The 26729-nt window shown below is 53.5% G+C and overlaps 1 protein-coding gene across 2 annotated transcripts in view; it reads right to left on the minus strand.

The window, feature by feature from the left end:
• Positions 1-26729, minus strand: part of PALLD (palladin, cytoskeletal associated protein) — a 203976-nt gene that overhangs the window by 69447 nt on the left and 107800 nt on the right. Inside the window, exon 1 of one of the 2 annotated variants that reach the window (XM_076010739.1) lies at positions 10134-10258. The exons of the other annotated variant lie outside the window; for it this stretch is intronic. The gene's annotated coding sequence lies outside the window, so the exon portion shown is untranslated. Of the gene's footprint in view, positions 1-10133; positions 10259-26729 lie in introns of those variants that run through there. 2 annotated transcript variants of the gene reach the window in all.

A 26729-nucleotide genomic window follows, 5' to 3' on the forward strand; every position in this document is an offset into this window, starting at 1 on the left:
GGAGCCGTGGCTGCTCTCCAGCTGCCCGTGCCCTGGCAAGGTGTGGCGGGCTTGGCAGGGAAGTGCGATTTCCGCAACACTGTTTCCGGCCCAGGAAATGTCTCAGGGGGCTTGGTATGGGCGGGCGGCTGCCAGCGTTTCGGGCACGGGCTTGCCACCCGTGGCTGACGTCACTGGACCGAGCTCCTTGCTCCGCTTGCCCTGCCTCCTATCAGCCTCAGTTTCTCTGCAGTGCCTCACGTGATCGCCACGACTTCAAAAAGCCCACTGTGGAAGGCCTCTGCTCCACGGATGAGGCTCCCTGCCTAGTGAAGCAGCAGCAGAACGAACTAATGTGCACGTCAGAAACACAAGATAACGGGGAGACTTTCCCCCTCGAATCCCTGAGGCCGCCAGGGAGGAAGGCTCCCTGACCCCACGCGGCGCCGTTGCCAGGACAACGGGCGGCGACCATGCCCGCAGCGCCGTGCCAACGGAGCTCTCCCGGCGCGCAGGTGCTGCGCCAAACCTGGGCGTCCCGGCGTCCAAGAACTATCTGAGATCACTGAAAATCAAACATAAAGTTTAAAAATACTCTTTTTAAACCACGCAAACTTTTCTAACTGGAGCTAAACAGAGAAGGTAAACCCCCGAGCAGGCGGAGTCTGTGATTTTACGAGCCAAACCACCTCCTGTTCCCCGAGTCTAGCTAGAGCTTGCGCCAATTCACCCATCATCCTACGTTTCCCAAATGACCGTACATCCAAAGGGCGTCACCTCCCGGAACAGAAATCCTCGAGGCAAACCCCGAAAGCTGCGCAGGGAAGTCTTTCATTCACGTTCCGGGTCCCACGGCGATGAACCTTCCTGCCGGGATTCCCTTCTGTCAAGAGCCAGGTAGCCGCACGCCACGGCCAGGCCGGCGAGGGACGCTGGGCACGTCCCCAGTCTCTGCGCACAATGACACAGATGCGGCCGCACATCGGTGGGGACACCTCTGTCGTCACTTTCTGGGTAGTGGGCACCTGGGGTTTTAAGGCGGCTTTTATCTCTAACACAGTTTTACTGACCAAGCTCACAATTTCAACGAGAACGCGGCACTTGCCAATGTCTGAGACTCACCTCTGGCTTCTCCAAGAGCCGAGTTCCACTCAGCCGTGGACACCTGAAATGCTTTCACCAAACGCCAGGAGAGCAAGAGAGGACCGGCCGAGACAGGACGCCCCCAGCCCCTCCTTCCGGGGCAGGGATGGCCGCGCGGCGAAGGCCACATGTCTCTCTCACCAGGTCCCCACGTTTCTGGAGTGGGACTGGGCCCCCCAGAGCAGGGATTTGGGGTGACGGGCACGACCCCGGCTAGTCCAGGACACAAAAGGCGGCAGCAGCAGCGCGCAAGAGGCTGCCAGCCATCGACACAGCCCGATCTTCACGGCACCGTTAACTCGAGACAGCCACACCCAGACGCAGGCGTCCGCGTGGCCGGGCGAAACGCCAGCGCGCGCCCATCTTGCGGGGACACGGCCGCGGTCCCACCGCACCCTGCGGTTTCGAGATGCTTCGACCTTCCCTGGGACCGCCGGGGGGCGCAGCGGCGGGTGCTCTTGACTCTCGACCTCAGTGTTGCCAACGAGAGGTGAAATGGCCTTCCTTTTATTTAGTTTTCATGAACGTCGTGGAAAGGACGTGGAACCCGTCCACCAGACCCAAAGGCACAGCGGATGAAAGGAGCACGCCCCACGGTCGGAAGAAAACCGAAAAGCCGCCGGCGAGAGAGGTCGCACCCGAGACCCACGGCCGAGCCCACCGAGCACCCAAACCGGCTTCCAGACGCCCGGCCCGCGTGTTCTCTGCTCATCTCCGACGACCGGGCGTTGACGGCGCAGCCGCGTCACTCAGTGGACACCGCAGAGTCGCCGTTTGGTCAAACATCGCAGACGAGCGACGGTGGCGCCACACGGGCCACAAAGCCGGTCGCCACGGGTGCGGCCTTGAAATGCGTCCCGCTCAGACTGCAGTGGACGCCACAGTAAAACGAGGCGGCGAGAGACACGTGGCGCTGAACACACTCAGAGTCCAAGGTGGGTCTCCTCTTCCGCTGTCGGACCTGTGTCCCGCTCCGTGAGCAGACAAAACCACAACCACAGGGTCATGCCGGAAACACGCAGGGAAACTGAGTCCCAGGCAGAGCAGTGGGAGCCACGCTGTGCTCACCGGGAGCCCAGACCCTACAGAGACGCAGCAGGGACAGACATGGAGAGACAGACAGGAACACGGCGACTGCCACTCCACGGCCAAGGGGTCTCCTCACAGCCATGGCTGCCCCTTCAGCCCTCAGCCAGCCCGGGGCAGGTACCCCACTGGGGAGAGCTCCACTGCCTTCTGCCCTGGGGACCCCAACCACATGCTCCCGTCGCCACGGCTCCCCCAAGCACACCGCTGTTCAAAGACTTTCCTCCCGGACCTGTGGCCGGTGCCCTCAAGTGGACGGCCGGATCCGCCACCTGTGCTTTCTGAGCTTTCAGGAAACCCTACGGCTGCCCTCGGTGCACGCCGCCAAGTCAGAGGAAGCTGGGCGCGCCCGAGAGCAAAGCAGACTCGGGAGGCCGCAGCCCTGCAGGCGTGCACCGCGGGGAGTCCCGGCCTCCACACGCTGCCACGTCTGAAAGTCTGGACAGCGAAGTCCGCCCTGCCCGGCTCCCCCCTGGGAAGCAGCAAACGTCCCTTGACTTCTAAAGAAGCGGAACTGTCCCCTCACACAGCACCGGGCTGCCGACGTCTCAGCCTTGACGTGCTCCCGCCGGGTCGAAACGTAGGTGTTTAAAATCTCTAAGTATAAAATGATTCCAGATAACTTTTTCAGGCGAGTGGTCAAAGACTGAGTCATCCATTTGTACCCCGAGGCAAAGAGTCGGCCCGAGCAAAGGTCTGGCAGCTTCGGCCGTCTGGCGGTTTCACCCAGCGTCCGCCACGCTGCCAGAAGGTTCTGGAAAAGCAGAGGACGAGCCGACCCTAAACGGTTTAGCTTTCTGTGTCTGGAGACCGACCGCTCCGGCTGGCTGTGCGGGAAGAAGGGCCGAGGAGTCATCGCGGACGTGGACAGCCGCCATCCCGCCCCTGCATGGTTCTGTTGTGTTTGCCCTTCAGAGCGATTTGCAAATTCTCACTTCCCACTCTCTCTTGCAAACGAGAGCTGTCCCCTGGAGAGGCGAGGTCCGGCTCCCTACCTGCCGTCCCTGGTACCTTGCAGCCACCTGCCTGGGCAGATGCACAGCCGCCGGCGTGGACGGCGCGTCCTCAGGCATTCCGCGTTGCGTAACCCGCGGTGCGGCGTGCACTGCATTCGTCTCGTCTCCTCTTAAGGAGCCAAAAATAGATTTAAAAAAAAAAAAGAATCCCCATGTCACCTTCTATACAAACACACCCATTTATGGATGTGAAGACAAGCAGAAAATGAGGCTTTACCAAGAAAAACCAAAAAGTTTTCCAGCTCCAGTTTGAATCAATTCATTTGTGGTTTTACTGGGACAGGCCTCACTCCAACATCCTGTCACTGGGCAGATTTTGCAGACGACAGCATAGTCCGCCCAAATGACAGGATCTCTTTACTCAACCTTCGGACACCGAGAGCCCAACGTTCTGGCTTGACGCCCTCTTTTGGGGCAAACGCTGTCTCCCCAGGCTTTAATTGCCATCGAGTGGAACCCCCTCCCAGGATGTCATTAGGTATCTAATTGTTTCCTGGACCCCTCTCCACTTGGGGCGTCCCAAACTGAACCTGCCTCCCTCCCGGCTGCCCCACCTCCTCCTCGCCCGTGACTGGCAGCCCCACCCACTGCCTGGCAGACCCCGGGAGCCCCCCACCCCCACACTCCCCCACCCCCACATGCCCAACACCACGTGCCGCCGACTCCACCTTCTAACTGTCCTGGGACTCCACCCACTTCAATCGGCTCCTCGGCCACTGACCCAGCTGAGATCACTGAGGCCCATTCCCTCCCGGGTTCTAACCGCCGCGGTTGGTCTTCCTGTTTTCCAGCTGACTAAGCCCTCGCCAGGGCGCTAGCCAACAAGGAGTAACAAAGCAGAAGCGGAAGGCATCTTCGCCGCCCGCACTGAAGGCCTAACCTGGTAGGAATGAGGTCTGCTCTAGCTAGCCCTTGGGGAATGATGCAAGAGAACACACAGTTAAGAATTCTGTCACGATCTGAAACTCAGGCCATTAGGGAGATGGGATTAACTCGGAGAAATGATCAGCAACAGAATAAACGGGTAGACAAGTGCTGTCCTGTGGCTGCAAGCATCAGACGTTTGAGAGGAGGAAGAGAAAGATGTGACGGTTAGAGAAAACTGTAAATGGAATTTCTGGACAGCTGTGTAGGTTTGCCGCAGCAGCGACTCTATCGGCACGAGCCGTGGACCCAGCAGCGCAGGCTCTGCCCTGAGTGACAGACCAAGGCAGGGACCATAAGCTCGTCCCTCCCTCCAGAAGTGAAGGCGATCGCAGGATTCTGAGCTCCGACACCCTGCGGCTGTGAGAGCCGAGGTTGAGCTGGGCCCACCCCGAGTGCACATTTCACGGCTAAATCCAGGCTCCCTTTCTCCCCAGCGACTGTTCCCATCTCTCTCCCCTCACTGCCCTCCCTGACGGCCACACTCCAGGTCACCGAGGCAACGGCAGCCAGCAGCAGGGAACCTCCACCAGCGCCACGGCCACTCCCCCCAGCCCTGCGCCTGCCCACGACCCGCCTGTCTCCCAGGACCACGGGGCCCTCCCTGTGCCCCTGCTCACGCACCAGACCCTGGCTCCTCCAGGCTGCCCCCCTCTTTCCTGACCTCTGCACATACGAGGTCACGCCCTCTGTTGTTCTTGGACACCTCCCCGGGCACTGGCTGGAGTGTCTGCCGTGACTGATGAGGATGGCACACACTCAGACACTGGCTGTCACAAACGACACGGTCGGCCGCGAGGAGCAAGAGCACACGGGCCCTGGGCTTGTTCTGACTCCCGGCCACCCTCTGGCTGTACCCCCGTCTCCCTAAATTGCATGCCCCACCTGACAGTCCTTATCCTCCCCACTGGCTTTATTTTTTCCCAAGCATGTAACTCCTCTGAAGCACTAAATGTTTAGTTTGTTTATGGTCTGTCTCCCATCACTGGCATATAAGCTCCACAGGGGCAAGGATTCTTGCATATTTGTCCATTTAGTTCATTGCTCTATTCCCAGAGTCTGACACAGTGCCCAGGGGCACAGGACTTGCTCAGCAGTATTCGTTGAGTTGAATTAATGAGGTCCAGCCTGGGTTTTTTTTTTTTTTTACGCAGGGTTTTGCTTTATCATCCAGACTGGAGTGCAGTGGTGTCATCATAATTCACTGCAACCTCCAACTCCTGGGCTCCTGCCTCAGCTACCCGAATAGCTGGACTACAGGTGTGTACTACCATGCCTGTCTAATTCTTTTATGTTTTTTAGAGATGGGGTCTTGCCATGCTGCCCAGCCTAGCCTTGAATTCCTGCCCTCAAGCAGTGCTCCTGCCTTGGCCTCCCAAAGCGCTGGGATTACAGGCGTGAGCCACCATGCCAAGCCAAGAACTGGCATTTCTGATCTGTGTGAATCAGGGCAAATTACCCTCTCAAAAAGCTCACTTTGATCATTTTTAAGATGGTGGCGCTCACAGTACGGACTGCATCGGGCTGTGGTGAGGATTACATGACATAAGGCATGTTAGCATTTTATCACATCTTCTGATTTGAAGTATTAAACAAATGGTACCTATTCTAGGACTAACGAGAATCTTACAATCCATACATAACATCCAAGTTCACCTTGAGTCTCCCTTGCCTCAAATAGGGACTGGTTTGGGAAATTTAGTAGACTGGCATCAAAAAGAAAAATAAGATGCCGGTATGTTTCCTTTTCTTCTGTTATTGAAGATTCCATTTAAACCTAACCCTGACCTTAAACATACTGAACACACAACTAAGTAGTGTTAAGGTCTGGGTTCTACAGTAACAGTCACGTTCAGTAAGGAAATGTCAGTCAACGGGCAGCTCCCACCAACAGCCGTCCACACAGCACCCCTGCGAGACCAGCACCTAGACCTCACTTCTTCCCTCTCACCTGTGCCCTCTTCCCCTCTTCTCTGTTCCCACAAGGCCACCTGCAGGCAGGATCCCGGCCCCAGAGGCCTGCAGTTCTAGGGTGGCACCTCTGTTAGCACAAGGGGAGTAGGAAAGGAAATGTATCTCTGTATATACCTTTATTTTCCCTCCAGGGTTTAAACGGAAGAAAAGAGGAGGCAGGGAGCCATTTTCGCCATTATCCCTGGGATGATAAGCCATAAAAAACTCAAGTTGGAGCTCTGAGTGCATTTTCCCATACAAACCATGTTATATATAGCGGCTTGGTTCTACGGCACTATTAATAAAGCAGAATACTGCAGCTGTGATTTCTAGGCTGGCCTGGGAACCCAACCACTAAGCGGGACATAGTTTCGACGAAAAAGTGTGTTCAGAGTTCTCAGCAGATCCACACTCGGAGTACGACCCATCCCAGGGCAGAGGGTGCCTACTTCCCCGGCTCCCGGCCCCCGGCCCCCAGTGATCCTCCCGCCTCGGCCTCCCAAAGCTCCGGGATTACAGGCGGGAGCCGCCGCGCCCGGCCTTGCCTACTCCTCAGGAGGTGTGCCGGTTTCACAGGGGACGTCACGAATATCAACGTCAAGCCTAAGCGTCTCGCGTGTGGCCCAGCGGGGCTTCATGTCTGGGCAGACGGGGACGTGGCAGGCCTCCCTCCCAGCGCACGACAGCCGCGGGGCCTGGCCGGCCGCAGCTCCCTAGCAAAGGCCAGCTCTCCTCTCCCCGCTCGCTGCTACAACCTCAGCGTCTATTTCTTTTCCTTGCTTTTGTGCATCTTCTTATAAATCTATTTTTAACACTTCTAGATGGCCAAAAAATGCAAAGGTTTCGCCAACAGAAACCAGAAAATGGCTATCGTTCGTTTCTTCTGGCTGACGCCCCTTGTCTGCCAGCGGCTTCTCCCTCCGGAGGAAACCTTTCCCACCCCACAGGCCTTTCTGCTTCCGGCCGTCTGCGCGGAACTGGAAACCTGGACACGGCCACCTGAGCTTGCCGTGGGGGCGGGGACGCAGCGCTGACATCAGCACCCCGAGTCTCAGTGGCTTCCCCTGGTCGCTGTCCAACACCCCAGGGAAGACGGGCTCACCTGACTGGAAGGGCTCGCGTTGCCAATTATGGCCAGCTGCGCACGCAGCCGGCAGGGCGCTGGGACGTGCTGCCCGGAGGACATCTGTGCTTCAAGCAGTCCCGGGGCTGGGCAGAACGCGGTCCACGCCGCTGGTTCCACGTGGTGTCTGTCCTTCCCCGGCACCCCGGGCTTCCCTGACCCCCCTCTGGTTCTGCGGTTTCCAGCGTGGGTCACTGCCCTCCAGCCATCAAAACGCTTTGGACGAAACCTTTCTCATCTACCACCTCTAATTCTTGATTCTCTGACAAAATCTGACACAGAGCTTCCCTACCTAAAGAACGCGAGCGCCTCAGCGCTATGTATGCTCAGGAGGGCCCTGGAGAAGGTCCTGCTTTCTCTGCTGCTTTCTCTAAAATCTGGTAAAGTTCCATTTCTTATGCTGTGTCTGAAAAGAAACATTACTGAGATGGGCTGACGACGTGTATAAAGGACCAGGAACACTTTCAAAGAAGTTTAGTGCTCTTTTAACGTCTCACTATTTTTAAAAAGTGTATATTTAATGTCTTCTCCCATTTACTCGAAGAGGGTTATTTTGCAAGACATTAAATAGTAGGCAATTTTTGAAGTACAGTGAATTCTATGAAAATAGGTGGAAATATACAGGAAAGACGATGCCTGATACATATTTTTACAGTTCCCAAGGACTGTGAAAGAAATCTGGAAAGAAGGAATACGGATAATTATTTAGACAATAATTGTTTAAACAAACTAATAATGTCCTCTTGAAATAATGATTTTAGCACATTAAGCAGTGCGGATGCCTTGATAACTTCCAAGGAATGCTTTGTATTTCAGTAACAATTTTCTGCTTCAAATATAGTAGGGTCAAAGGTTTACTGTAACCCAGGGAAAACAGCATTTTGGGGGGGAAGGCAACAGCCCTCAGAAGTAGTACACATAATACTGCTTATGAGCAAAGCCTTAAAAACACCAGCTTTAGGCTTAAGAACATAACACGGTGCAATGTGGTAACATTCAATCTCATTCTGTATCTTATGAGGTTTAAAAAGTCAACTAAAAGCTGTATCTAGAGCCGGTAAGGATATGCTGAAGCCACAGCAGGGCTGCTGTAAGTAGGGCATGCACCTGTTGTTTACCAAACCCACATCCCCTCACCTGGGGCAGTCTGGGCAAGCGGCTATTACATCATTTGAAGCAGGGAGCCCGCCAGCGAGCGGACTCTTAGGATTCACGGATTTCAACAATGCTAAGGAATACGGCTGCATCATTCCAGCCACCGCCCTGCTCCCCACCCAGGCTCCGGCTCGCAGGCAGCCCCAGACGGTGAGGACGCGGCCTGCCCGGTGGCCCCCTGCACGCCCGGCCCTTAGTGGGCGCGTGGGCACCGCGCCCCTCACTCCTCGTTCTAAAGACAAGGTAGGAGACCCGGGAGATAGGAAGCTCAGGAGCCAGCTGGAAGACCTGTCCCCTGGCTCTTGCCTATCTCCGTGTGCACTGTTCAAGGATGCGCTGACCACTCGGCCGCCTCTCAGGCGGTCAGTCCCGCGGTCTCCGCAAGGCACCGGTGCATTGCACCCACGCCACCAGCACACAGACTCACTCCAACCTGGCTCCAGCAGCCACGTCCGCCTGATCTTGAGGGGGAAACACATCTCTCACTGGGCATGTAAAAAAAAAGGCAAGAGAGACACTACCTGCCTTCCTGCTGTGACCCACGCGAAGCGACCCACACCAAAGCGGGACAGTCGGCCGCAACTTTCCTGACGGCGAGCCGTGCTGGGCCGCACCTCCGGGCACAGGTCAGGGAGGCGTCCCGCAGCCGGACCTGCGGCTCCCGAAGTCGGGGAGACCAGGACGCAGCCGTGCGGCCGTGCCAACGTACTCCAAACCCCGGACGTGTATTCCCAACCCGGGACGCGTGTTCCCAACCCGGGACATGTATTCCAAACCCGGGACGCGCATTCTCCGCCCGGGCCTGCCCACGCGGGTTCTCCGCGGCCCGCAGGGAAACGCAGACCCGGGTGCCGCGGCTCCCAGAGCGGTCCGGGGCGCACGGCGGGGCCAGCGTCCGCCCTGGCGCCAGAGGACGATGCCTGCGAGGGGGGCCTGGGCCATGAGCCCTAAGGCCCGGCTGCGCGCCATTCAGTCCCGGGGCCCCGGCCGCGCGCCCTCGGTCCAGCGCGAACAAAGGCCCAGCCCCTGTCAGGCTCCAGCGACCCAACTCCATTCCGGAGTCTGGACCACACGCCGCTCGGGACAGACCCCCACCCCCAGTGTTAACGCGGCAAAAGGGCGGGAAGCCCCCAGCCTGGGGCGGGGCTGCCTAACTCCGCGCCACGTATGGGCGCACGCGCCCCGCACCCCCCTGCCCCGAACACAGACCGTGCACCCCCGGGCAGTCCTGAGCACAGACCGTGCGCCCTCGGACAGTTTAAGCCCAGACCGTGCGCCCCCGGGCAGCCCCGAGCCCAGACCGTGCGCCCCAGGGCAGCCCCGAGCCCGCGCAGCCTGTGCACTGCGCCCGCGGGGCGAGCCGGCCCGGGGGAGGGGCGTGGGCCGGGTCCGGTGGCCCCCTCCCCCGCCCGCGCCCGGCGGTGAGGTCACCCCCTCCCAGCCCCCACGCGCGCCGCCAGCCCGGCTCGCGGCCCCCTCCCTGCGGGCCCGGGCCGCGGGTGAGCGGGACCTGCGCTTGGAGACCGGGCGACCCCGTTAGGCTGCGCAGAGACCGCCACCCCATCCGGCGGGCGGGGGAGGGGCGCCGCAGAGGACCGTCCCGGCGGGAACCGCGACTGCAAGTGGCCGTCCCCCCGCCCGGCCCCTCGGAGGCCCCCACCCCGCGGCACCGGCCCGCAGCCCACGCGACCCCGCCACCCGCGCCACACCCCCGCGACCCGCCGTGCCCGCCCGCCGCGGCCACCCGCGCCTACCTTGGCCCCGCCGCCGCGTCCCGGCCGTGCGGGCGCTCGCGGGCAGGTCCGCGCTTTATACGGCGCGGCCGGCGGGTGACTCAGTGGCTCCGCGGCCGCCCTTCACAATAAGAGTCCCGCGGGGGAGGGGCCGGGTCGGGAGGCCCCCGCCCCCTCGGCCGCGCGGCCCGCGCTCTGCTGGGGAGAATTTAACTTTTCCGGGTCCCCGCTGGTGTCCCGCAGCGCTGCGTTTGCAGACCGGAGGGTGCGGGACCGGCCGCGGGGGGCGGGGGCGGGGGTGGGGGGTGGGGGCGCGGAGGGGTGGGGGAGGGGAGAGGTGGGGGGGGAGGAGAGGAGGGATGGGGGAGGGGAGGGAAGGGGCGGCCCTGGCAGACGCGCAGGTGTCCGCGTGGGGCCGCGTGGAAAGGCACAGCGCTCCGTGGGGCGCGTTTCTCTCCGGAGGATAATTTCTTAATTCCCACTGATGGGCTTTCTGTGTCCCGAGCACCAGTAACTAAGGTCAGGATCCCTTGGGGCGAATCCTAACTCACTAGGCAGCAACTTGGCTACTATCCCCAACCTGCGCTCCTGGGCCTCACCTGCCCCCAGGGCCCCAGCCGCCGGCTCCCACCTCCCAGGTGGAATTTCTGGAGAGGTGTTGCAGAGGAGGAAATGGGCTCCGAGATTCCAGAATCCATTTGCTATGTGGAATCTTGTGGGCTTAGCCCTAAACCCAGATCGCCAACTTTTCCCTTCCTCGACCCAGCTGAGGACACCGCGGGCTCTGTGTCTGAGCCTCCGTGGCTGTCCGGTGTCTCCTGCGGACCGTGTGCTCCCTGGCTACTGGGAACGCATCCTTCATACACAACAATTTCTCAGTGAAATGAATGAACTCGCATGCACGCCCGGTGCTACCTGACATTTACTGGCCCCATTGTTGGCCCAGGCCATTTCTGTAAGCTGGTCACCAACCAAATGCCAGTAAATGCCAACCGGATTGGAACAGTCAGTGGACCACTTGCTTGAATGGTCTAGTACTGCAGTTTCACCCTGCCTTCATTATCCATATCTAACAATAGAGTTTCTAGGTTCACTGTCCTGAGCCAGGTTCTCTCTCTCTCATGCACAGAGAAATATCTTTGATTTTTAAATGAAAAATGATGTCTGTAGAATATTCAAACAATAAGCCAAAAGCGAATGGCTCCCTGTAATTCTACTCCCAGAGATAAACACTGTTAAGTGCCTAGAGTACATTCTTCCAGACTGCTGTATGTGTGTTTAAACACATGTTTAGAACAGGTTAGATCATCGTTTACATACAATTCTGTAACCTACTTTTTTAAACCTAACGATATACTGTAGTCCTCTTTCCAAGGATAATGCAAGGCATTATCATCTCTTTAATTTTTGAGAGGGTCATAGGCCAACATCTCATTGGTGGGGGGAGCAATTTAAAACGTGAAAACCCCCTTTTCTATTATAATATTTCTGGTAGTATTTCTAATCACATTTCGCTGTTTAACTTTGCTTTTCTTTGAATTGTTAGCTTGTTCATTCCCATGTCAAATGGCATTAGGGCAGCAGCGATGGCATCACTTGGCCTGTACTTGGGCTGCAGCGTGACACTGAGTGTCACATGAGAGTTAGGAAGGTGCCACGAGAGTGAGGACTCGGAGTCTGCACCATGAACTGTGGCTCTCTGGAGCTTTCTTATTTCCACAGTCATGGGATCAACCTGCTGAATTTTTAAGTTACGGTTTGTGAATTCTGTGATTTTATGATTTCGGAGTCCGGTCTCAACATCGGCACAGAAAGAAGAAAGCAGGTGAGCATCGGGTTCTGCAGCCTCGGGTGTTTACCTGCCTTGGCGGGGCGGGGAGGTGAGACCCGCGGGGGAGCTGAGTGGCTGTGACAAGGCAGGCCCACCTCCTCTGCCTGGGGGGGGGGGCAGCGGCAGCGTCTGTCTCATTCCCTCCACAGGTGTGGGGAAGCAGCACTCCTGCGGCGTGCATGTTTCACTTCTCAGTGCTGAGATCCGGGAGGACTTGAAAGGAACTGGCGCAAAACACCGAGTATTTTACTGTTTTTCCACTTTAAAGTTTTTCTGCGTGGAGTGTGGGAGGTGTGGATACCTCTCAGCCGTCTCCTTGGACAAGTCCCAGAACCGCCCGAAGCTGGTATCGCTAGAAGCGCGGATGCGAATTCCCGCCACGTTTGAGAAAGATAACTCCATCCTCCTCTGCACCTGGAAGGTTCCGACCAGCAGCCTTCTCTTTGCATTGACAGTTCTCCATTCTCCCTGAGCCAGAACTCAGAGTGCTCCGGGCTTGCAGTGAGATGAAAGGGGCAGAGAACGCACATGCGAGGAACTGTTATGTCCCCGAGAGCTGCCCTTGTGGGGTGCCCTCTGGCCCCATGGCCGAGTTCGGCAGAGGGTCTGCTTGGGGACCCCGAGCTCTGCCTTCAGTGTGCCGTGGCCATAGATCTGCGGCTTCAAACATGCAAATTTGATCTGAGATGAAGCATTTGGCTCAATTTTCCAAGTGTTCCATTGGGGAGGAAAGTGGAATAGGTGGAATAAATTCTTCAAATCATTCCTTTATCCTCCTTTTCCTACTCTCCTCACTAATCAAAACAGTGCAATGCAGGTGGTTAAAAACTAAAACAACGAAAGACACCTGAAAACCAATGGTATTCACTAAACAAGGACGATCTTGATAGTGAAGCCAAATCACAGATCTGTCTAATCTACCTGCTAACCGTTAGCAGGTATTATATTCCATCTGTCTCAAAAATGCTCAGCACAGGTAATAATACTTTATGAGGTAGATACTATTAGCAAACCAAGTGTATGTCTTCTCACCAAATGTCCAGCAGAAAAACTACTACCACAAATTTGCTTATCCATGCCTTTCTAACTTAAAAAATTAAAGCCAAAATCCATATTTCCATTTCTTTTATTTATGTGTAACAGCAAAAAATGTTAATATATCTTTAGGCATTTTGCTTAAAATAATATCTTAATGAAAGTTACCAAAATTTGAGATTTTCTTAAAAAGATTCTTGGCTTCTGGTTTGGCGTATTTTCCACAAGGAGGCTTTCGCTATCTGCTTCCTCAGAGCGCTGGGTGGTGCATATAGCAGAAGCTCTGACAGCGATTCAGCACCAGGACCTATTTCCATGTGCTTCTGGTGTTTTGATAACTATTTTTAAAAAATTTGTTGATTTAGCTCTTGCTGTATTTTTAGAAGGTACAAAATCTTGGCTGAATGGCTCATTTCTTCTACTGTAGAAATTTACCTTTGGCAAGGCCTTCCAACCAGGGTGGGAAAGCAAGAACAAGACTATTGGACTAACAGTAGAGTAATTATATATCAAATTATATACCAGAATGCTACATTAAGCATAACACATATTAAGTATAATGCCTATATTATGTAGAGAGATTTTACCTGATGCAGTTCCCGACTAACGTTACTTTGAGGGAAACGTTTCTTAGAGTAGAATGCTTTAAGGCCGGCTTTTATTCCACTAATTTTAAAAATAAGCACCTTTTAAAAATCTTGGACTGCTCTGCATGTGGAGACTGTGTAATGAAGGGCAGCGTTTTACATGAAACGCATCTGTTTCCCTACCAACAGCTAGGAATGATTTCCACAAAAGGGAGACACTTCCAAGCATCGAGACGCGGGTCTTCCCGAGGGCCAGTCCCCGCGTCACCGGGTCGCAGGGTCGCGGCTGCAGGCCCGAGGGGGCGGGGAGGGCAGGCCCCCAGGGACGAGTCACGCTCGGAGTAAACACACATCCGTGCCCCGCCGGCAGGCCGGGATAGCCTCGCGGCTCTCTGACTTTTGCACGTAGCGTTTTATGGAGCGCAGGGAGACAGGGCACGGCGAAGAGGCCCGGGGCTGCCTGTGCCGGTGCAGGTGTGGCGGGAACCCCGCAGACGTGCGGTGCCAGGTCAGAGAGGACGCCACGGCCGGGCGGCCGGCAGCCCGGTGCCAGGAGAGGGCAGAGGGAGCCTGGGCGAGCAAGGTGAGCCCCGGACGCACGAAGCCGCCCCGGAGCACTTGGAGATCCGAGGGAGGCGGGGGCTGAAGGCGTCCCCCGGCCCAGGGTGTCCTGGGAAGAGCATGGGCAGAGCGAGGTCAGTAGACGGCCGCTTGCACGGCCCTGAACGCGCAGAGGTTTTGTTTCTTCCTTCACGAAGCGGAGGGACAGGCGGTCGCCCTGGAGACGTTGAGAAGACAGAGCGAGATGCCGCCAGGGCGGTGCTGGGCGTGTAACAGGCAGGGCGGGCTCTCTCCTCCTTTTAATTTTTTTTTGCAAAACACAGTATTTAGTTAGGAACTGAATAAAAAATAATAATCTGAACTTTACTTTGGCCCGGGACTGTGCCAGTCACCTCACATGCATCACCCCATTTTATCTCACGGTACAAACCATGACGAAGTTGCCATCGTCCCCCTCCATGGGGGACAGCGGGCACAGAGAGGTTAGGTAACTTACTCAAAGACACACAGCTGGTAAGCGGAAGAGCAGTGACACAGATCCCTAACTCCTGAGCCCAAACTCCAGGGGACACAAATTTGGAGTGAAAAGCACGTATCCATGGGAAGTTCGCGTGCCACCCCAGGACACTGAGCTCTCCATCAGTAAGCCAGTCATTTAATATGCTGTGACTGGGCGCGGGAATGCCCGCTCCATCTGAGATGGTCACGGCAGCCTCCAAACACGACCTGCTCGATTCACGGGAGCTCCGACTCATGGCGGATCGCCCTTCTCCAAGTCAGAGGGGTTTGGCCGGCTCCCACAGGACCACCCACAGGTGCCGTGCGGGTCACGGCAGAGGGGGAGCTACAACCCCGAGTTTGCCTCTTGTGTGACTCCCCTGAGTAAACGGCGGATCAGGGTCATCAGCTGACTGGCCGGTTTAACTTTCTCCTACCTGAGGAAAGCATCAAGCTGCGTTGTATAAATACGGTGGTTGGTAACAGACAGGTACGGCGTAGTCACATTAGGGTCACATATTTCATGTTAATCCCGGTGGCAATTCGTGCGGTTACAGGTGAGAGGACTCGTGCCTTCCTGGGACCTCTGGTGACATCACGAGGAACCTGTGCTGTAAAACTACCTCCGCGGGGAAGCTGCACGCGTGTGGCTGGGCCCCTTTTAGAACGACGACGTACCTGCAGAGGAAGCCGTGGACTCCGGCAGGCCGTGCGTATGGGGGTCTATGCTTGCAGGAAGGGGGACTGGGGCAATTCGAAGCTTCCCTCTACCAATCCCTTCACAGCCTAAACTGGAATGCCCGTTCCTTTCAGTCAATAAACTAATAACCCTCTGAGTCAGATGAATGGGATGATGTTATCTGAAATTCTTTATTTTTCTCATTGGGAAAATACATGGTGATTTTGCTTGGGAGCTAAAATCAAAGGTTTTCTTGCAAAGATAATACTACTATTAAGAGAACTGTGGAGCTCATTTTGCAATATGTATCTCTTACAAAACAAAACGTATAACCTAGACTCCAGTATGGGAAGAGAATGAGGAGAGAGAGAGAGAGCGCATAAGGAAAATCCAAACATTCCACTTAAGTTTTCTTTAAAAATAGAAATTTAGTGAATGCATTTTAAATTGGAAAGTTCTGAAAACAGACCATAAGACCCATAGGAGGAAATATTTGGTAACACTGGCAACTAAATAAACAAGTCTGATACTTAGTTTATACGATTGGCAGTTAAAACAATTGACTTAATAAGATTGATATTCTTAAGGAATGGAAAAACTGACACCACAGGTTCTCACTAATAAGTGGGAGCTAAACAATGGGTCCATATGGTCATAACGTGACATAAGGGACATTGGAAACTAAGAAGGGGGAGGGTGGGAGGGTGAAAATTTGCCTATTGGGTGTAGTGTACACTGTTCTGGTGACAGGAACACTAAAAGTCCTGCTTCAGCATGACACAGGTCATCCATGGAATAAGAACACTGGCATCTCCTGATTTTTTTAAATAAAAATTACATTAAAAAATAATATTGAAACTGCCTGTTGTGGGCCCATTAAATGAGTTATACTAGATCACTGCTGATACCACGAAGTACTAGATTTCAAGAAAAAAAAAATCAAGATTTTTACCTAAGCTTTCCATAGATGTAAAGAATATTCCCATTGTTCCAAAGAATCAAGATCATTATTCTTGTGTTAGTATGTGATATTTGTCTATTTGTTTTTAGTGACTTTAGAAAGAGTTTGATGATATTTGAGGAAATTTGGTCAATTTATGGGATTGTATCAACAGACATTTCAAATTAAACTTTGGTTCAACCTGCTATGTTCAAAGACACATAGTGGCCTGTAAATATTTTCACATGGCCATTTCTTTTTATGCCACAGAATGGATTTTAATGAAATGTGGCTCGTGGATAGAGTTTGAGAAGAGAAGACTGCACTGGGAGAAACCACAGGCTAGAACATCATTTAAAAAAACAGTATTTCTGAACAAAGTTAAAGTGAGATTCGGAAAGTAAAGGTTCTTAACTCAAAAAAAAAAAAAAGAAGAAAAGACAGCAATCCAGATTCAATCCAGCCCTGCCTCTTTAAAACCAAGCCCTCTGCAAATGATTACCTCACCTTTCGCAAAAGGTCTCATTAGAGACTGGTTTATTGGCGACGGGCATAGGCCCGTTTCAGCCCATTGCTGCATTTCGGTCATTAGCTTACGGGAGGGAGCATTGTATCACATCTCCCTTTGTGGGTGGCCCAAGTCCAAGCTGGACGTAACTTTGGTGTCATTGTTCCCTCGTTTGCCCAACGCTAGACGCGTCACGACGCCTTGTGCCCTGGCCATGAGTAAAGTGGCTGGGCGGGAACCGCCCCCTCGCGCTGACTGCACTTTGGAGCACACGGGCCCAGTCCCCAGCGGCGCAGAGAGTTTGCGTTCGGACGGACACCTGCCTCACTGCGCACAAAAGAGCACGCGTTGATGGGGCGCCCGCCGGCTTTGCTCGGCCAAGTGGCATCAATTACGGACAAGGGGACTGTTGATCCTTGAGCTACCCATTGCTCAGAGACGACATCAGGAAAAACGGGAGAAAAGAAGGTGAAGGGCCACCCATGTGGTTTTTACAACGAGGGCGAGAGCGGCCGAGGCCAGCTGAGGTTGTGTGAAGCGCCTCTGCCCGCAATCTCGGGCAGGGCAGGTGTTTTCCTAAGGCACTTTCAGCAACCCCCGTCCCCCAAAATTTTATTTTTCATAAATTCAAAAGGAAAGAATGGATGTAGATGAACATAATAACGAAGACGATATAATCATCCACCCATCCTGGATTATATCCGTCTTCATAAAAATACAACTATGAACCATAATTCCGTCTTCTTCTTTTGGTGCAGACAGCCCCCCGCAAAGGTGAGAGTGCCCGCGGCCGTGAGGGGCGTGGCCCAGCCCTGCCCCCACCACGCTGACACCTGCCTGACCCCCTGACCTGTTCCTGTCACCCATGCAAAGACGAGTCACGCCCCCCATTCTCTATTCACGGCTGTTCCTGCGTGGACGCGAGTCAGTAGGCGGCACACGGCTTTGAAAGAAGGAAACATGCTCTCATGCTCTCAGGCTCTCCTCCGTAGTCTCAGCGAGGAGACAGAGTCAGCTGTTCACAACAGGTGCCTGGCAGTGGTCCTTTCATTTGGACATCTCTTTTATGAGTTGGTTACTCATAACTTCCTTGTGAACCGTCTGCGCATCTGGGAAAATACAGCTGCCCGCTGACAGGGCATGACAGGAGCGTGGCGCAGGCACAATGGCTAATTCATCTGGTGCCCTTACAAGGCTCAGCTCGGCTCCCTGAAGCGCTCAGAGCCGGCTTCGTGTCTGAAGCATGAGTTGGCATCAGACTGGAGGCCGTGGCGTGGGAATCTGTGGCTCCATCTCAGCAGTGACTGCTGGGTCACCCACGTTGTCCTTCCCCCGGCCGCCTCTCTCCCCCAGCTTTCTACTGCCCCGGCATCATTTGACCTCGCCTGCAAAATGCCCTACTTTTCATTTGTTAAATGACAAAACATTTCCTTTTCTTTTTTTCTTTTTTCTTTTTTTGAGACAGAGTCTCACTCTATTGCCTAGGCTAGAGTGCCGTGGCATCAGCCTAGCTCACAGCAACCTCAAACTCCCGGGCTCAAGCAATCCTCGTGCCTCAGCCTCCCGAGTAGCTGGGACTACAGGCATGCGCTACCATGCCTGGCTATATATATATATATGTTTTAGTTGGCCAATTAATTTCTTTCTATTTTTAGTAGAGATGGGGTCTCATTCTTGCTCAGGCTGGTTTCAAACTCCTGACCTTGAGCGATCCGCACACCTCGACCTCCCAGAGTGCTAGGATTACAGGCGTGAGCCACCGCGCCCAGCCAAAGAACAGTACGTGGGCTGCGTTGGCCGGGAATCTTTTCAATGTCAACTTCTTCGTAGTGAAAAGAGAGCACTTTGCTACCAAAATAATGATAACAAAAAATCCAAAACGAAACAGAAGTTCCGTTTGGTAAAACAGTGCCTGCACTAGGTTCATTATCGTCACATACGTATTCAGACTTTCAATGTAACAAAAGATCTTGTCATCAGGCCCCGAGTCCTCCTGCAAGTGAGGTCTTGAGGCAAAAGCCCCTTAGTCTCACGGTCTCTCATGTGTTCAGGGACGGGTTGGATGAAACAATCTCCGAAATGCTGTCTTCCGGGTGGCCCTGGGATGGGGGCACAGCCAATCCCCCCTCACCTGGTGCAGGACATGTGTAGCGACCCCCCAAGCAGGTGTTGCGGCGTTACTACACAGAGCAGGGGCTTCAGCAAGCCACTGACAGATGAGGGTAAACGCTAAAACTTCTCTTTATACTTATATCCTCATCCTTTGAATGTTTCCACTTTGTGTATACTTTTATAGTATGCGTAGTATACAAAACATGCATGTTTTTACATACATACATACAAACACACAGATACGTATACACACAAAATATTCCATGGGGATGGATGACCAAAGAAACGCAACGTCCCGTGGTGCTAAGGCGAGACGAACCCGGCAGCGGGCAAGTATCTGATCGACTCGGTTCATCGGACAGTGCTTGGCAGAGGACCTTGGACTTCCTCCTCCACCCTCTCCTTCAGCACACTTTGGTTCAGAACCACATAGCTTCACACGTGCAGATTCCACTCGGGATGGAACAGTTCTGTCTGCTTTCCGCTAGCTTGGGGAGGGCGTGGCACAGGCGAAGGTTAATTCCTTCACATCGCTCCGTTACACGGAGATCCAACTAAGTCCCCCCAGAGCAGGGGAAGACTCCAGACACCGTCCTGTGAGGCCGAGCCCGCCGCCGAGGGCGTAGCTCTGCGTCTGGGAGCCTGGGAGCCTGGGGGTTGGGGTCGAGCAGAGCACCTGACCTGCCAAATCTTTTTTCCTGCTAACGTGGAAGAGGCAGACAGAGACGTTCAAAACTCAACAACTCGTACTGAGGTCTTCACTTAATAAATGGTATCATTAGATTCCTTATAATCTAATCAGTATAATTCCTTATAATGGAATATAATTATAATTCATTATAATTCCTTACAGTTTCCTTATAATCTATCATTATAATTCCTTATAATGATACCTAATGGTATCATTAGATTCATATATCACTGACGTGATATATGATATTTCACAATTCATGTGTCCGTCCCCCAAATTTTTATTTATGCAGGATCTGTCTCTGCAATTCTCACAATCAAACTGACAAATGAACGCTTGGAGGAACTAGCTTCTGGAAGCCTGTAATTTTGTTCTCTCGGTTAAAGTGGAAGTCCTTTTCCTTACACCTTTGGTCCTATTCAGGAGAGCTGTCCTCTCCCTGGGACCCCTTCAGTGTCTCTCCAACAGCTTTCATCGAACGCTGCTGACCTAATGCGGCTTCATATGTGAGAGCTCACATTTTGGGTGAGAATCCCAACTTTCTCACTTGCCGGGTGCGTGACTTCGGGCGAGTCATGTAAGCTCCCTGTGCCTCGGTTTCCTCCTCTAGTCACGTGGGAACAACACCACTGCACACCTCACGGATTGCTGCAAGGATTAAATGAGAAATCGGGAAAACACATCACGCGGCGCACATGGTGTTGCTGCCAGTATGCTCAGAAATTTCTGTTGTTATTACTGAGCAACCCGGCCACGGCCATCGAAGAGTTAATATTCTAAATAAGTAACCAGATGAAGCAGAGGGTTACAGAGTCACCTGACCTTTGTCAAGAATAGGGGCTGTCTGAAACTCTCAGAGTCTGTCACAACCAGACGGGTAGAAGTGCTGTTAAAGTTTACCACGGAGCGGCGCCCATCAATTGGTGAGTGGATTAATAAAATGTGGTATATGTACACCATGGAGTACTGCTCAGCTATAAGAAACAACGGTGATCTAGTACCTCTTGTATTTTCCTGGATAGAGCTGGAGCCCATCCTACTAAGTGAAGTAGCTCAAGAATGGAAAAACAAGCACCACATGTGCTCACCATCAAATTGGTATTAACTGATCAGCACCTAAGTGGACACACAGGAGTAACATCTATGGGGGAGGGGCGGGTATATACACACATAATGAGTGAGATGTGCACCAACTGGGGGATGGTCACGCTTGAAGCTCTGACTCGAGAGGGGAGTGGGGGCATGGGCAATATACGTAACCTTGACATTTGTACCCCCATAATATGCTGAAATTTAAAAAAATTAAAAAAGAAGGGAGGAGCAACAGGTGGGCTTGGAGAAAAAGACCCTCAAGGAATTTACACACTGCGTTCAGCAAGGCGGTCGGCCCTGCCCTTGCCCGGGAGACCCGCGCAGCTCACTCTGAGTCCCGGGTCTCCCTTCTCAACCCTGCACCGCAGGGGGTCAGGGGCAACGATAGCCGCTATTCTGTGATCACTGAATAGTTATCATAAATCGCACAGGACACTCTACAAAGATGTATTTGTTGCTTTCCTTCTCTGCATTTCGACACCTGGGTGTGTGAATAATCTGCACGTTGTTCTAAGCCTCAATTATTTTTCCTTTGTAAATGGAATAACGCAATCGAGCTGATGCGTGCAAGGCGCTTTCTAACCACTCGGAAGTCTTTCCAGTTCCCCCCAGCAGCAGAGGGAGCACCAGAAAGGAAGCCCGGCAGGAGGACCCAGACTAGAGTTCTGAGACCTCAAGGTCAAGGCTGGTCGAAACGCCCAGCGGCACCGTGTGCACTGTCTGGGTGACGGGCACTCTGACAACTTCCAGTCACTCGGTGCAAAAGCAATCCACGTGACCAAAACATTTGTACCCCGTAATATTCTGAAATTAAAAAAAAAAAGGGCAGGTCGCCGAGTGCTGACGAGCACGCTGGGAGGAGAAGCGTGCGCAGGTTCTCCGAGTCTCCTCCTCTCCAGCTGGGGCCCTGGCTGGGAGGGTGTGTGGTCCCTTCCCATCGCTCAGAGCTTCGCGGAGGGGCACAGAGGCAGGGTCCAGGAGCCTCTGCACTTACATGTTATTTGTTACTGTTTTTCTCTCAAAAGAGCTACAGCGAGCTTTGCTATTTTTAAATCATTGACATGTCAAGTCAGTAAGTGAAGCAGTTCTATAAATGGTAAAGTCTGTTGAAATATCACTAGCTACCCAAACAGAACGCTGCGACTTATGTTGGCTAATACAGATAAACTCTGAAGCCTCCGTTCTTTCTTTTTATTAGTTCTTTTAAAAAAATTACTATGGGTACATAAGAGTTGTATTAATATATCTTTATAAGGCACATGTGATGTTTTGATACAGGCATACAATGTCATTTAACCAAATCAGGGCAACGGGGGTGTCCGTCGCCTTAGGGATTTTTAACATTTCTTTGCGTTGGGAACATTCCAGTTTCACTGTTAGTTATTTTAAAGTATACCCTGACTCCTTGTGGACTGCAGGCTTTGCTGTGCTATAAGACACTGCGCATTCTACCCACCTGCCTGTAGTTTTGCATCCATTAACCAGCCCTACGGTTCATCCTTACTCTGGAAAGGGCCTCTTGCCTGTTAGCTTCATTTCTTTTTTAAGTGTTTATTATAAAATCATCCAAATAATAATGACGACCAAAAATCCACACGCAGAACCTAGTAGCACTAATATTTTCTCCATGTTCTTTTCCATTCTTCAAAGCATAGCTACACAAACAGTGTATAATTTTACAAGGTGACTTTTTGGCATTATTATATAATTTATCTTAAAGATTTTTTTTTCTTCAAAGTCTTAATCATCACTAATTTTAACTGCTGCATAATATCCTATTGTTGAGATGGGAGAACACTCTATGTTTTTGCCTCCTAGGTGTTCACTTTGGAAATTGTAAAAAAAAAAAAAAATGCTACACTTGAACCTTTTCAGGCTTATAGATTTTCTCCTCTTTTGAATTACTCTTCAAGGCAAATACTGAAAAGAATGATCTGGGGGTCAAATACTCTTTTTATAGCTTTTAACATCTATTGCTAATGGCTTTTTTTAAAAAAATGGATCAATGAACGAAGCATTGCTAGGATGCAACGTGGTCATTAAAAGTTGTTAATTCGAGGGTGTGATGTCTTATTTTAATCTCCAATTCTTTGTTAGTGATGACAAACATTTTCTCATAAGCCTGACATTTTCCTGAAGATAACGATGGCTCATTAAACAGGGTTTATATTTAAATGTAAGGGGGGAGTATTTTTAGAACGGGAATGTGCTACATTCTGAGGTCACGTAAAGGCAGTGGCCGGTCCGTGTGTCCACGGTGCTCCCTGTGTTCAGCGCTCCTGCCAGCTCTCCACCACACTCTTGTGTCTGCTAGACAGCGTTCTAGTTGTTTCTACGCGCGTGTGGGCTGCCTGTGTACTTTGTGTGGGAACAGAGGAGTGGATTCATTCACTTGCCTGTCTCACATTTGCCAGCAGTTCAGAGTTATAAAGGACTAAAAAAAATTCCCACCCGGGATGAAGGCCCCATGTGTACTCCTAGCTATGGACACGAGTGCGTTGGTTTCTTGGTGAATGGGGATGAGTTCTCAATGTTGGTTTTGTGGCACAAAAAAAAAAAAAGGTGTTTCTCAACACGTTTAGGAGCATCCTGAAATTATTCTTCCAAATCTCTGCCTCCCCTACACCCACGCTTCAAAAAAAGTGTCACAAGAAAATCACCGTCAATCCCTGCTAGCAGTAACAACATTATCTACCATGGTGGGGGGCTTGGCACAGGCACTGGGAGGATGGAAACGCGATGGCAGCCTCTCTGCACAGCTGCCTCCTTTGACGTCTCCAGGAACCACTGGAGTATTTAAATTAGCCGCTATAGCTAATGGATATTTAATGTGTTAAGAAGTGAGATTTTTCTCAAAAGGACACAAGTATAATTCGGTGCTCAAGACGTGTCTGACAATGTGCTTTAAGATATTTTTGCTGGTTCTTGGAAGCTTCTTCAGCGGATCCCCTCGGGCACCCTACGCACATAGAAGGAATTGCCACGGCGCTTCTAGCGCACGACTTGTGCGTTTGCCATAAATGCTCATTGTTTCAGCTGCCACTGAGAGAATCTCTAGACATCTCTTCAGACACAGGTCTACACAAAGCCAGCAGAAAGGGTAGACGCGGTTCCCATTCCTCACTCCAGCTTGGAGACCGGCGATACTATTTTCCTGGTATGTTTTGTGTAAGCAAGTAAAACAAAAATCCTCCGCCATCTCCTCTCTGCCTATTTTTGCTCTCCCGGGCTGCCTGGGATCCCGACACACTGCTATTCTGAAATACCTCAGCTCCCACTTCCTTATTTGGTCGCTGGGACTGTTCTTTGTCTTGTTCAAACATTCTGCTAAGCCTGCAGCCTCCTTCGCCCCCGCCCCTTGGCCACCGGCCCCCTTGCTAGACACACACACGCGCGCACACACACACACACGCACATGCACACACACGCACGCCAGGCCGGCCTCGACAGGGCGCTCTGACTCAGCCTGGCCGCGGTGCACTGGCCAAGCCCCCGCCGTCCCTCATGCCCATTTAAGGAGCACCTTGTGGAAGCCAGAAGGGCCCAGAGAGCGCTCGGCTGGGCTGCCGGGACAGACCGCCCGCTGCAGGCCTCCGAATCCCCGCAGAGCACGGCCCCCGCACGGCCAGAGGCCTCCTGGCTCTGCAGGGCGCACGTGAAGAAACAAAGACAAAAACAGAAACACACACACCGCCCAAACATGACAGCAAAGCCGCGGCGGCTTGGTTAGTGGCTGCTCCACTCCTCGGCGTTCGGGCTCCGAGACTGGCCCGGCAGAGCGGGCCTGTTTGGTTCTCAGCTTTCTCCTCCACGCCGCGGCACAGGCCGGAGAGCCCAGTCTGTATTTTGGGGGACGCACGCAAGGTAGCCCTGGACGGACGCGCCGGCGAGGCCCCGGCTCCCACGGGAAGAACTTTCCATACGACCACATTGCCTCTGCTCCCTGCAGAGGGCCGGGCCTCGCCTGCTATCTCTGCCGGGGGTGCGGGGAGAGCACAGCTCCCCGCCTTCCCTACTTAAGAAAGAAGCTGTAACGGCCCCTCCAGTAAAACACAGCGGTGCTTCCTTACAGACACTCCACCGCGACACTCCTCGGCGGGCACACAGCCCCGTGGTTCCCGGAACAGGGCGGGTGGCGGTGCTTGTTATGTCCAATAAACACATCGCGCGCGGCAAAGGGAGACCTGAAACAGTGAGCCGGACAAAGCAGTTTCCAAGGTTGTGATCCCTCTGCCATCAGCTCTGGTCTGGCTCCACGGAAAACGTGAGAGTGAGCTGCTTTCCCAGAAGAACGCGCCCCCGAGCGAGCCCGCACCTGGGACGGCGCTTGCTCTGAGACAGCACCTGCTCTGAGACGGCGCCTGCTCTGAGACGGCACCTGCTCTGAGACGGCACCTGCTCTGAGACGGCACCGGAGCCGTGTCCCGGGGCAGGTCACGCACACATACGGGATATGCTATCGCCGCCGAGTATTATTTCTCGCTCAGCCACCGAAGGCGGCCCCTGCCCTGCCCCGCGTCCACTGTGCTCACCCCCGAGCCCTGTGACTCTCGGGCCTGGGCTGTGACGCGGCCACCGCCCCCTCCAGCTGCTGCCCCGGCCCCAGGAGCGGCAGATCGGACCCTGCAGAAAGCACTTCCTCCCTCCGCCTCCTCGCCGTGCCTGCCGGGCTCCCCGCCGGCGTGGAAACGGCGTCCGGCTTATGGGAATTCCCAAAGCGCGTCACCCTCTTCCATGGAGGACAGTCTTTAGGTGAGACTGTCCTAGTGAATTCTGGGTGAATTCTGCTTGGGAGAAGGCTCGAATCCTCTTGGACCCACACGGGGCGAACTGCACGCACAGCCCCAGCCACCTGTCGCAGCCCCAGTGGGCCTGCACGAGCCTCGCAGCACGGCCCGTGGGCTCACGCTGGGCTAGGGGCCAGCACACGCAGAAGGCGCGGCTTGGTGCGCACGCCCGTGGGCTCATCCTGCCGCAGAAGCACGGAGCGACTGCGCTAAGAGGAAGCAATGCTGTGCGCCTGCAACGCCGAGACGGGGCCGGCCACCTGCACGCCCGCGAGAAATGATCTCCGCCCACGCCCTGCTGGGCTCTAACTAATTTAAAGTTGTTTGTGTTTGCTCGCTCATCTTGTTATGGAGAAGAAAAGTGGCCGCAGTCACACAAAAAAAATTAAAAGCGGGTTGTTTTATATGGGAAAAATTTTAACTTGAGAACATCCTGCTGTGATTTGGGAAAGACCGTCACTGCTCACTTTCAGCCCCGTGTCCCAGCAGGCGCCACTGGAGAGCCGCTGGCCTCAGAAACTAGTCCAAGACGGGGCTTAGAGGCTGCGCTCTCCTGCCATTTTGCTGCAAAGCAGCTGTGCCCCTCCGCTTTTGAGACAAGGCCCTTGCTCTGCTGCCCGGGCTGGAGTGCAGAGGCATCATCACAGCTCACAGCAACCTCAACCTCCTGGGCTCAAGCGATCCTCCTTCCTCAGCCTCCCGAGTAGCTGGGACTACAGGCATGCGCCACCATGCCGGGCTAGTTTTTTCTGTATATATTAGTTGGCCAATTAATTTCTTTCTACTTATAGTAGAGACAAGGTCTCGCTCTTGCTCAGGCTGGTTTCGAACTCCTGACCTCTAGCGATCTGCCCGCCTCGGCCTCCCGGAGTGCTGGGATTACAGGCGTGAGCCACCACACCCGGTCTGCATGCCTTTTTAAAACAAAAGACATTTGCAGCTTATAAAGGAGTTACAAGGCGAGCGCTCTCGTCATAACCACCGTCCACGTCAAAAAACAGAGCAGAAGCATCCCGTGAGGGCCCCTCCCCCGCGCCTGGGTGACCCCACTGCAGAGCTGTGGTTTTCGCTGTCTGGTGCTACTGTCCAGTTATGCGTCTCTGAGCAATGCACTGTGCTCCCCCCTCTTTCAGCTTTGCAGAAACGAAATGCTACTGTACACATCCTTTTTGCCTACCTGCCTTTGCTCTGTATTTTGCAAGATCCACGCTGTTCTGTCTAGCAATAGGTCATTTAAACGGATGGATACTGTTTAATTGAGTGACTCCACCGCAATGTCTTCATTCATCTCACCAC

The sequence above is a fragment of the Microcebus murinus genome, chromosome 15 (genome assembly GCF_040939455.1).
Source record: "Microcebus murinus isolate Inina chromosome 15, M.murinus_Inina_mat1.0, whole genome shotgun sequence".
Taxonomy (NCBI): domain Eukaryota; kingdom Metazoa; phylum Chordata; class Mammalia; order Primates; family Cheirogaleidae; genus Microcebus; species Microcebus murinus.